Source organism: Amia ocellicauda, chromosome 9 (genome assembly GCF_036373705.1).
Source record: "Amia ocellicauda isolate fAmiCal2 chromosome 9, fAmiCal2.hap1, whole genome shotgun sequence".
Taxonomy (NCBI): Eukaryota; Metazoa; Chordata; class Actinopteri; order Amiiformes; family Amiidae; genus Amia; species Amia ocellicauda.
In genome coordinates this window covers 38,138,343-38,151,800 of record NC_089858.1, presented here as the reverse complement: position 1 = coordinate 38,151,800, position 13,458 = coordinate 38,138,343, and positions in this window count along the sequence as shown.

Genomic DNA, 13,458 nt, shown 5'->3' with positions numbered 1-13,458 from the left:
TGTGTCTTCTGTTCAATTGTATCTGCTACCGTATTCAATTATAGCATTCTCTTGATAAGTTCTACATTCCATCCAATAGGTGGCAGTATTTCTTCTGCATACATGACTAATAATAAGGTACTCTCTTGTTTTCAGATATAGAATACAGTAAAGTACAGTGCTGCACTGAGTTAATTCATTACATTAAAGATGAGTTAATTGTTATCTGCTCTCTCTCATGATTTGTTTACACCATCGGTCACTAGTCTATTTCTGTAACCGAACTCTTAGTGCTGTATTTGCTACACACTTGTAAACACCGTCACAAGCAGGGGTTAAATTGGGCTGGAGCTCCGGCAGCCTTCATGGTCAGGGGAAAAAGTTTGCAATACGTTTTAGCTTAAATTATATTTAGCCAACATTGAATGAGGATATGATGAGTATTATCCTTGCTGTGCGGTCCAATGATAAGGCGCGCTCCCCAAAGTTCTTTCCAAGATGTGTGTGTCGTGCACTCCCAGAGATGAGAGGATGAGCTGCAATGAGCTGCGCACTTGCTTGAACTGCGCACAAGCACAATTCTTTCCTTTGTAGTGAGATATGCTGATGTATGGAAGAGCCCTGGGGCCAGGTGAAAGAATTTTGAATTCAGAATTTTGACTCGACAACTTGGAAAGTGCAACTTTTAAACACAGGCAACTGTTAGGAAGCAATACTTTGGATTGGGTATGTCGTGATGTGGAAATTAAGTTACTAATAGTGATAATGGGTGATTACTGATTTTCTCCGGGATCAGGGAGATGAAGACCACCTACATTTGGACCTCTACTGTGATATTGCCGTCTTTCTAAACGGCGAGCTCACCTGAATTGAGCACCCTGTGGATCAATTACATTTTAAATTGTCTTATAATATCCTGTGTCACAATAAACACTCTTTGAATTGCAAGCAGGTGTACTGTCCTGATTTCTTTTGTATAAACGTCATCACATGAACCAAGTCCAAATAGTGTTTTATCCTGTATAGTCCACGTTTCTGGCAAACTCCCTTCAAAGTTCTGTAACTTATGATAACACCATGACTATGTGCTAACATTGCCTATATCTCCTAATTACTAAATGCAAGTCTAAAGTAGAATCTTACAAGATCTGCTATTTGAGGCATTTTGTAGATTTTGAGGCACAATGCATTCCCCTCACATTAGCTTTTGCTGGAGCTACATCATTGGAGTTTTAAAGTGGCTATTTCGAGTTTTTAACTCGAAATTTTGTTTTTTGAAATCGAAATTTGAAAATTCATCTGGCAGCGCGATTCTTCTGTACTGAGAGCTCAGTTGGGACCAGCAGGGTAGAGGGTCCTCCCGCACCAGGGTTGGGAACCCCTGCTCTAGACCAATGTCATCTCCTCTTATACCTTCACTGTATTCACTGTACTGTGTAGCTGCACAGAGTTGGTTCAGGGGAGGGTGTGAGGTGCTTCCTGAGAGTAACGCCACATAGACTCCTGCAAGAGAACAAGAGATTTTAACACTGGACACTGGACCCTCTACATTCCCAGTCTTTAAAAGCTGAGTCTGACAATAGCAATGTAACTTCACAATTTCAAAACTAATAAGAAAGTATAGTTTTTAACAAAACTGCTTAGTAGTAAACAATGTGAAATCTGGAGAGCATTAATAATAGCAAATGTTTGAACTGTTCCCAGGGATGTAGAAGCTGAGCTCTGGCATTTTGTGTACAGCAGTGCACAGGGCTGTCATTAACTCACTATTTGCTTGTTTTTCATATTTATTCCTATTTATTCTGTTTACACACACTTGGTTTTATTATTTACGGAAGAGTATTAGGGCCACGAGAAAAAAAAAAAAAAGGCAATGCAAAAAAAAAAAGTACCCCTGTGTTTCGAGCATAAACTCGGAATTCCAAGCTTAAAGTAGAAATTTCGAGAATAAAGTCGAAATAACATTTCGACAATAAAGTCGGCATTTCGACTTTAAAGTCAGAATTCCGAGTTTATTGTCGGAATTAAGTCGCAATTTCAAGATTAAAGTCAAAATACATTGTGAGAAAACTGCGGGATCACATACCATCACATGAGAGCAAGCCACATGCACGCTAGTACGTACTAAAGGTATGCTGTATCAAGTTAAACGTTACGTATATATTAACAAGACCATGTCAAAATGTAGTAGGCTATATGGCTGGATTGATAATGTGCAGAGACTCCAGAAAGTAGTAGGCTATAAACAGAACTAAACACATCCATGGACAGTGTCCACAGCTGTCCGTGTACGCGACAGCACAAGTCCATACAATTAACTCTCTCCTTATTTACCACATGTAGCCTACTCCACATTACAAACAACACCAAAATCAATAGTCTATACATTTTTAACATTTCAGATTTGTCACAGAGTTGTTATGCTATTTTGCAGTTATGTGCAGTTATGAATACATCCGTTATTGAGTTCCTCCGGGAGCGGGGAGTGCCAGAGGAAGCTCTCCAGCTCCTCGAAGAGCAAAAGGTAACACTCCCCATATGAAGACAGTACTTCTTTCATGCACAGTTCTGTATCCCATAGCCTACATAGGTGGCCCTCTGGGTAGCCCCATTTGTGCCCCCACTCCGTAATATACGGAACGTAATACATTACGCCACCGCCGCAGTAGTTACGTTACTTATATAATGGAGCTCCGGGCCATATATGGGGCTACCTTTGTATGGGATACAGAACTGTGCATGTGAATGAAGTAGCCTACTGTGAAAATATCGTAACCAACTAAAGTTGTTGTGCCTGGTTATGTTGCTAGGGGCAGGACAGCAGTGTTGAATTGTGTTAAAACAAATCTAATAAAATAATAACACATATATTACATATTCACAAATGTGACCACATGTTAGTGAGTGTCACAATGTCAGGCTGGTATAATTACAATAATAACAGAAGACAGTGTTTTATCGCTGATCACCTGATTTAATATTATATGAAAGTACTGAAGTTATCCCAAATATATCACATTACTGTTATTGATGTATGTAGTAAAAGCTATTGATATCAGATATTGTATATATACAGTATATATATATATATATATATATATATATATGCTATATACAGTATATCAAATATTAATATATATATATATATATATATATATATATATATATATATATATATAATCAATAGTGTGTCCCTGTACTCATCAAGCATTTTCTTTACAGATAGACCAAGATGTCATCCTTCTTATGGAGTATGGAGCTTTGGCAAACTACATTCCATCTTATGGAGACAGATTTGCACTCTACAATTTTTGTAGAACACAGAAGCCTGTTCCAAAACGAAAAATGGGTCTTCTAGAAAAACTTAGAGAGAAAATGAAATCAAGAAAGGAATCTAATGAAAGTGATGAGGATCCTCAACCTACATCTAAATCCAGACCAAGGAACAAAACACGTAATATCGAGTTAGGATGGATACATAAAGATGAAAGTAGCACCAAACAGGTTAGAGCTAAACAAGGAGGAGGCACTAGAAAAGTCAATATGGATATTCATTCTGGATTTAATGAGATCTTAATTGAAGGTAAATCCCTCTTTTTCCCAAATGGTGTATCAAGCAAAGGTTCTGAGTCAGACTTCACATTTGATGTATGGGACTTCAAGCAAAACTCTCTCTCTCAGGATATGTCAATTGGCACAATATATGACACTGTCAAATTACCAATGTTGCATTTTTACCTTGCAACTGAGCAAAAACTACAGTCAAATGAAAGGCTTTCTACCACAGACTCAGAAGATGGTGGTGACCTTTTCTCTCTTCATCACCCAGTGGCAGGTCAGTCAGTTTCTGAAAATCAGTTTGTCACCATAGGTCTGTCAGACCGCACAGCAATCCAAGAGGGAAGATTGGAAGATGATGGAATTGTGCAAATGCATCTTTTAGAGGTAGTAACAGATCACCCACATAATGTATCAGATCCCAAAATTACATTTGGCCCAATCAAAGAACCTGCTTTTTGTCAGAATGACACAGTGATTTATGAGCCTGAAGCCAAGGTTTTGACTGTATGTCATGTAAATGTCCTCAGTGACATGATAGAAGCATTTTCAGACCCAGAAACAATCACCAGACCACTGACGGTGAGGCGCATTCTCCCAGATAATTCTGTTGAACCAGCAGCTGGTTCAGGGGTTCTCAGAGATAGCTACAGTGCTTTCTGGCAGGAGTTCTATGAACTCTGCACCCTAGGAACAACATTCACTGTGCCTTTCATCTGACATGATTTTAATGCTGACACATGGAAAGCCATTGGCCGGATTTTCTTGAGAGGGTATCAAGATGTCCACTACCTTCCCATCAAACTTGCACCACCTTTTGATGAGGAGATGCTATATGGAGTAGTGTACAGCAACTTAATAGATAGCTTTCTTCATTTTGTTAGTTCCCAAGAACGAGAGATCCTGAAGCAAGCCTTACAAGACTTCACTTCTGTTGACTACGAGGACCTCATAGAGGTGCTTGACAACTATGAATGCAGAAAAAGAGTCACTGCTGATACACTTTCAGCAATTTTAATGGAACTAGTTCACAAAGAGCTTGTTCAAAAACCAATGTTTGTCATTGACTGTTGGAGGGACATCATAAAACCATGCATTGCAGTGGACTATGAAGAACTGAAAAGGCTCTATGATGACTTCCATCCAACATCAAAGGAGGTGTTGAGGCTGTTGGCATTCCCAGCTGAGATGACGGGAAAACAAAAAGAAGTGGAGAATCACCTGAGAAAGTATATCCGGGAATTGGATGATGAAAAACTCTGAACATTTTTATGTTTCTGCACAGGCTCCAATCTTATTGTCTCGCGCAGCATCAGCATCGAATTTGAGGTGATGTCTGATTTCAGTTGACGGCCAGTTGAACGCACATGTGGCATGATACTGCAGCTGTGCGACCACTATGACAATTATCCACAGTTTCGTGCAGAGTTCAATATTGTTCTGGAGAGCAATATCTGGGTGATGGACATAGTCTAGTTTATGTAGAAATATGAGGTTCTGAAAAATGGCAGGCTTTTACATTTTAGAGGAACACGAGCAGTCATCCCCTCCATCTACAGCCCTCTTAGACATGACGGTATCTTTTAGCTGGTCATTTTTCCATTATGTGCATTATTCCAGACTACATCGGCGCTACAGCTTATCCCATCCTTAGAACTTCTCCTGAACTATACCTATCTATGGCCTAACAAAAACCACAGAAAAAATACTCCTCACCTCATCTGCTGTCCAAAAGATACATTAGGAAGACAGTGAAAACAGTCAACTGTGTTGTCACACACACAAACACAAAAAAACCCTGTAGTGCTTTTATGGTGTTAATTATGCAGTATTCCTTCACATTTTATACATTTTACATTTACATTGTTGAACATTTCCAGTGTTTTATTACTACCTCTTGTGTTTTAAGGCTATACACTGCACATTTCAGATTAAAATGTTTATACTCCCCATGCACTTTTAGCTTATAGCTTTACCATGTTGTGCTATTCATCTCCAAATCATTTTGAAGGGAGTTTTACTTTTTTGTTTAGATTTTTTTAAATTGCTGATGCTCTTAACACGTACGTTTATTTTAACATGTCTGTTGGACATACAGGGTAATTAAACAATACTTTGTTACTAAAACAACTTGTTTTTTGTATTTGAAATGTCCTTTCAAGTCTGGATGAGCCACAATGGTTTATTAAAAGAGGTTAATTAAACTAACATGCTTCAATTTCTTATAGTGTGCCCATAGAACTTAATTTAACCAATTAACACACACACACACACATTAACATAGCTAGCAATACATATACTCACACACTTTAAATGTGTCCTCATGTCTAAAATCCATGAATGTTGCTGCGTATGTTTGCAAAGTTATTTCACTATTCAGTGTGCTTGCATGTTGCACTATTTGTTTGTAAGGATCAACTATTCAACTATTCACATACCATATGCGATTAACTCTATCCTCATATTTTTATCATAATAACTTAATACAGAAAGCAAATATGTAAAAAAAAAAACTGTAGTGCTGCTGTTCACAAGTGTACAAAGCCTGTTCAAACGACCAAAACTAAATATGTACACCTGGTAGAAGCTGACCTATACTACAGTAATTCTAATATCCTAGATACTATTTATTATTTCCATTCTCAGCAAGGTGTACAATTCTGCTGCGGAAAATGCATCTTTAGGAGCATCCCATCCGTTTTCCTGCATTAGAAGTTTCATCACAAAAACAGTTTCATCACAGGGGTACTGACTTTTAGCTACACATTCCTCCTTACACACAGCCACTTGCTTGAGTGTGTCTCCAGCACCCTACATTTCTGGGAGTGTATACTCAATGGTCGGATTTTGTGAGAATTCCATGTCCTCACCACTTCATCAACTTCATCCTGCACAATAAACAAAGACATTAGTAACCAAGGTTAGAACTGTGTCTCTCTGCTGTTATTCTCTATGGGACAGTGGTCCTCTCTCTCTCTCATATATATATATATATTTGGAGAGAGATAGAGAGCGCTATCCTCGTAAGTAACCTATTACGCACGTAAGCACATATGCGTACTATTACGCACATTGGCACATATACAGCACGGACGCAAACAATTAGGATGTGCATTGCTCACCGACACAAGAGGATGATGATTTGTATATTATGAAAGCTAAAATGAAAGGTATGTTTACCTGAATAAGGTTGAGGAAACAGAACTGGATAAGACTTTTATCCAAGAAATCACCCGAGAAGTATCCGTCATGCTGGAGTCTTTGGAAAAGATGAATCCAAAACTGCGCACTTGGCTTGCTTAAGATGCCCCACCACGACTCAATCCTTTGATTTGCTGTGCTGCGTCATACATGAAACTCCTGTGTCCAGCAAAGGCATCTGTGTGGTTTCTACGCAAAAACACCAACATATTCTCAACGTGTCCGTTTTCGGTGCCTCTGTCGGCGCGTATTCGCATCCTTGCAAGCGTGTAACGGTTTTGATGAAGTAATCGGCTATTACTTTTGGGTCACTATTTGTATTGTAAGCTTCCATCCAGACGACATATCGACTGAAACCATCAATGCATCCATTAATTGCGATGCCATATGACTTTCATTTGTCATAAGCATCCATATGCCAGAGCGCGTTGGGACCTTTAGTGCTGTAATGGCGTCGTCTGAGACGTCGCATCCGCCTTAGCTCCAGCCCTGAGGATCGATCAGCTTGATTAGTTGTCTTATTGTGTCTTGAGATACAACATATCCTCTCTGTATCGCCCGCAGGTGTAGCCATCGATATCCTTGCATCTGGCCATTGTTCGCTAGTTCACTTTGCACGAATGAAGCCACCTCGCCCACATTTGATGCATTCTTCCTTCTAAACAAATTCAACTTTTGGCACAATCTTTTCAAAGACCTAATGCTTATGCTTACATGATGCCTACATGATGCCTAAAAGAGAGAGAATTTCCTTATTGTTAAATCCCATATTAAAGTAGGTTTTCTCTACATCCTCTGTAGACGGCATTATGACGAGACTCAGATGCCATATGACGTTTTAGACCTTATTAAAGTGCTGACTTTATTCTCTACATTTCTTTTTTAATCTCGGAATTCCGACTTTATTCTCAAAACTTCATTCCGACAATAAACTCGGAATTCTGACTTTAAAGTAAAAATGCCGACTTTATTCTCGAAATTTCTACTTTAAACTTGCATTGGCTTTTTTTTTCGTGGCCCTAATACTCTTCCGTAATAATAATTATTATCATCACCATTTTATTATTATTATTATTATTGTGTGTATTGCTGTTGTGTCTTTCACTAATTAATTAATTACGGAGATGAGTATTGAGTTGATGCATCTGCACTAAGAAAGACAGCAGCAGTCTGTTCTTCTGTTTCTAGGAGATTTCTGGTGGTCCTGTAATTTGCATGACACACTTCTGAATTCAGGTTTGTCCTTATCAATAGTTTGTCAAAACTCTGGTTCATTGAATGGTTTAGGATTTCTGTGAGACAATGAACCGAATGTAGAAATGTACACGTCTTATTCCAATATAGTTTCATACAAGGATGGAGATCTGGAGTGGTTTAAAATAAATAACAATTTAGGTCATTATACTGATACGACTGGGAATCAAACTCTCAGGCCAAAAATGTAATCAAAAGTCGTTGTAAAGTGTAATAGGCCTATTGTGCATTTGATAAATACATGTTCGAGGGAGTGGTATCTAGAGCCTGACCGATAATTGGGGAGCAACATTTTTTTTTCTGTTAGATATTTTCTAGGCTTGAACTGTACTGTATTATTGCATTTTGCATTGTTCTTATATTTTGTAAGTCGCTCTGGACAAGTGTGTCTGCTAGGAAATACATAAATAAATAATAATAATGGAATTCACTGCTATGCAGGCTATTAAGGTACAAAATAAACCAACACTATACAATCAAACTAAATATTGCAATGTTCTAGTTTCAATATAAAAGTTCACAAAACTAGCTTATTCAGTTACTTTAATTGAGATAACCATTTAATATGAACACAGAAATTAAGTGACATCTCTAACTCGCTCATATCAGGAAATTAAAAAAATGATTTAAAAGCAGAAAATGGCTGTATTTTAAGTTACACCGAACAAAAATAAGTGATTTAGGATTCCCACCGTTTCAAATATGCATTTTTAAATGACTACTATGATTGACACCCTGACATACAGATCTGATTGGTCGAGGCCTCAGCGGACATCCAACCTAAGGCACATTTTTACTGTGTAATTGTATGGAAAGGAGGAGTAACCATGAGCCTCCTTAGTTTTATTATGGAAATACTGCTCATACATAACATTCAATAACAGTGCTTTAATTAAAAAAAAAACTTGAATGTTGCCCTCTCTTCAATCACTTCCACTTTCGGTAACTAGGCCTTTCAACGTACTACGTCACGTGGCATTATGAATGTGTTACGTCACAGGAGGTGATGGGTTACAGTAACCAGTTTCTGGTGGTCGGGCAGACTTTAATCACAGTACAGCAGGGCAGGCTGGCATTCATTGTTTGACCGCAAGAAGCAAACATTGTAATTCAAATTCAAATTCCTCGCATCAATCTGTGATGTGCTCCTGTAAAGAAAGTGTTAAAAGGAGCCAAAGTCTATGGATCTGGGGAAGCAGCCAGGCCTGGGCCTGGATCCAGGGCCAGGATCACAGAAAAAGGTACCGAGCACTTCCACTATGGAAAGGGGTGCTGCCAGGCTGCAGTGCCCCCAGCTGGTGCTTGAGGCAGCGAAGGGGTCTAAATATATATGATTTTTGGAAGTACATTGCTAACCCCAAAACCGGCGTAATTGGTTGAAATGGTAGGGAAAAGGTCAGCCAGAATAATAATTTATCGTGATTTCTTGAGGGAAGGTAAATAGGGTCAGTTGCCATCATCAATGTTAATAGTCATCTTTACTGTTCTGTATGCAAGCAAGCTATTGAGTTACACGTTTGTGTTGGTAGATGGCAAGTTCGGATTGCCTATGTATAATAGATGAAAACTAAATATGTCCCAAATCATATATTTTTATTTCCTTTCATTTCTGTTAGGGAACATTTATGCATTTTAATGGTTGTTTTATTATCCCTCCCCACCCCATTTTGTAACAGAAAATGTTCAGAATGTGTAAAAACATAGTAAAGTTTCAGAAAAGCAGTGGTTGAAGGTTGGCTTTGGGGGGCCGCACCAAATATCCTTGAGGGGCGCATTTGGCCTGCTTTAAAGGGAAAAGATGATATAAACTAGTAAATATAATCTCCACAGGGGAGAGAGTTTGAGAGCTTAGGAGACTGGATTGTTATTATTGTCACGTCCGAGAGAGGACTAAACTGAAATTAAAACAAAAAACTATGTGAGACAGGATAACAAGAGGATACCAGGATACTAACATTCTCGTTAATTCCCTGCAATGTGTCTGTGCTTTACTTTACTGTGCTACGCATGTATACAAATAGTGTGAATGATTGTGAAGGTGTTCTGATATTAACAGTACACATTTGTTTCTCATCGTTCCCGTAGGTGTTCAGCCCGTAGCAATTACTTCCTGTATGTCTGAGTGGTCCTCGGTCAAGATGCTGCTAAAGCGCATAAGCATGTTAGATCTTGTCAATCATTGAAGCTTCTGCGGTGACATTATCAAGCCCAGGTTGTTTGTGGACGTAGCCTTGGTTGAAAGCCTTCAGATTGGTCTGATTTCACCCCGTGGTTTAAAACGACATAACATGTGGAAGAGGAAGAACTATGCTTTGTTTTGATACATGACAGCTTTACCTGAGAAAATAAGAATTTTGTTGCAACTTGAAATTCAGGCTGTAATGTAATACTACTACTAGGCAGCCCTGTGGGGCCCCACGCAATTGCATGGTTTGCGTGTTGGGAAGCCACGCCACTGTCAGGGGGGCCTTTTGGTTCTGCTGTTGCAGATCATTAACATATTTTCTCCAGAAATTACTGATGGAATGACATAGTTTTTCAAGTATCTAACTGTAGAGAATCACAAGCTTTTTAAAGAACTCTACCCGCACCACAACTTCATACCAGGGCCGCTAGTTCATGGCTGGGTTATGAGGTTTGAGGCAAAGCATAGAATTTTCTAAATGTGTCAAGCATTTTAAAAACATCACAAAGTCTTTAGCTCAAACACACCAGATGGCTATAGCATTTCACTGGGAATCATTGGCAGACACTGGAGATAAATTATCTGTCTAGCAGAGAAGTTGTAATGGATTGTCTTCAGCTCGAATTGTATAATTATATTTTTGTTACCTCCTGGATCACATGTTCAGGCATAGAATACCACCCTGCCATTCTCATTTGCACCAAAGTAGAAGATTCCAACATTCAGTGCGATATTACAGATTATTGTGCAGAGTGAACAGTATTTTCTTGGGACAAAGACATTTGAAACAGTTTATTTTGATGAGCATCTTAATTTCTTCAAAGTCTGTGAATTGACTCTGTGGATTACGCATTTTGGTTCTTGCTGAAAGTGAAACAATGTCTCGTCTTTGTTTTGTAATCTGTTGCTGTAATGGACACAAGTTTATTTGCACTCAGCAAGATGTAGAATTCACACTACATTGTGCATTATACACACTTGGCATGTACTCTGATAAGTTCATATTCAACACCAGAAAATGTCAAATGTACACTGCATAGGAGTCAGAATGAAAACACTGCAGAGTTCATCTGAACTCTACATTGAAGGTATTTGGGCACTGCCATAGAGTTAATTGAAATTAAAAACTCCGGAATAGAGTTTATTTTAACACTTGATAAAGTGTTTAACACTGGTTCAGTGGGACTCATATGTACACTCATTCAGTGTAAAGTGTACACTTTTAGAGCTATATGTACACTTGCAAATTTGCAGTGCTGGAAGAGGTCCAGGGCCCATATGCATAAAACATCTGCGACATATTTTCTTCATTTTGGAAAAGCAAAAAAACACATGTAGACAACCACAAGCTAAAGCTAATTCAGCCATTTCTAAGTTTATAATTTGACACAAAATAATGTGTTTCCCCCTCATTCCTTCATTACAAGGATGTTAAGGTGCTACATAGAATTAAAATGCTAGATTAATTTCACATTCATAATCACAATCATAAAATATACATTAAACATCTTACGTTTAACACTATTTATCCTTCTGTTGTACATAGGAAATTGTCCACAGCTGGAAACACTGGGGTATATTGATAAAGGGTTTTTTTCACCGATTTGCCGTTTCAGACACTTTTTCTGTATTGAATAAAATACAAATTAAAGTTAACATGCATTTGTTACCGCGCCTACAGTTTATTATGAATATGCTTTTTATGAGTGAATTTTTCATTCATTTTGCGGGTTATTTTTTACTTACATTTTTGTTAAAAATAGTCGGATATAGAATCAGTGTAATGTAAAAAGCTTGCTGAATATAGGCTAGGATTGATTATGAATTGATTAGGAAACCACTGATTATATACAGTAGGCATAATCATAGAATATGAACATGGCTTGTTTTGGCGGTATTTGCATGCTGTAGTGAGGAAATCAATAAACTGTTGTACAATCTCGGGTGCAATTAATACCATTAAGGTCTGATGGAAAATTATGCTTATTGAAGGCTTATTCAATCACATCGCTGGGGAGTTTGTTCAGATTGTGACAACTCTCTGTGTGAAGAAGTGTCTCCTGTTTTCCGTCTTGAATGCCTTGAAGCCCAATTTCCATGTGTGTCCCCGGGTCCGTGTGTCCCTGCAGATATGAAAATGATTCTGAAGACTTGAATCAAGTCCCCACGTAGTCTCCTCTGTTCCAGGGTGAAAAGGTTCAGTTCCTCAGTCTCTCAGCAGGACATTCCCTTCAGACCTGGAATAAGTCTGGTTGCTCTCCTCTGAACTGCCTCTAGAGCAGCGATATCTTTCTTGAAGTGTGGAGCCCAGAACTGTACACAGTATCCAGATGAGCTCTAACTAGTGCATTGTACAGTCTTAACATCACTGCCCTTGTTTTAAATTCTACACTTTAGACAATATACCCTAACACTCTGTTTGCCTTTTTTATTGCTTCCCCACATTGTTTGGATGGAGAAAGTGAGGAGTCCACGTAGACTCCTAGGTCTTTCTCATGCGTTACTTCATCTAGTTCTATTCCTCCCATAGTGTAATTATAGTAGACATTTTTGTTACCTGCATGTAATACCTTGCACTTGTCCACATTGAATTTCATCTGCCAGGTGTCGGCCCATATCTGAATATTATCCAAGTCCCTTTGAATAGCCTGTGCTGCCAAGATTGTATCTGCTGAGCCACCTATTTCAGTATCATCTGCAAAGGTGATACATTTGCTAACTATCCAAGAGTCCAGATCATTAATATAGATTAGAAAAAGCACAGGCCCTAATACTGTTCCCTCCACTAACAACCTCACTCGTATACAGCAAAAGAAAAACCATACCCACCTGGCCACATGTTGTAAAGAGTGTACTACTAAACTACTTTCACTTCCTAATAAAACCATGCCCCCCTTCCCAGTCTGCGCTACTTTAAAGTGGCAGTCCAGTAACAGGAGAACAGACAACCTCCTTCACAACCAAGATGTTATCAAAACTGCAGTCAATGACTTGTTCACCTTTGGCAATCTCATTCAAAGTTAAAATCCTTTCACACGGTTTCACATTTAAAATCACCATTCTGCAGGCATTTGTCAAACTCAAATTAATACTGAGTACAACGGCAAACATCGCCATTGCCTTCTTATCACCAAAGTCATCCATGGTGTTGGTAAATAAATCCAGACTGCACAGCTCAGCAAAGCCTACCACAGAGTTGTGAGGGACAACCAGCATGAGAGCGTGAAGTCTGCAATCAAGCTGGTCTCTCAGCCCGGTGCTGCAGCGGACCTCCAAATGGA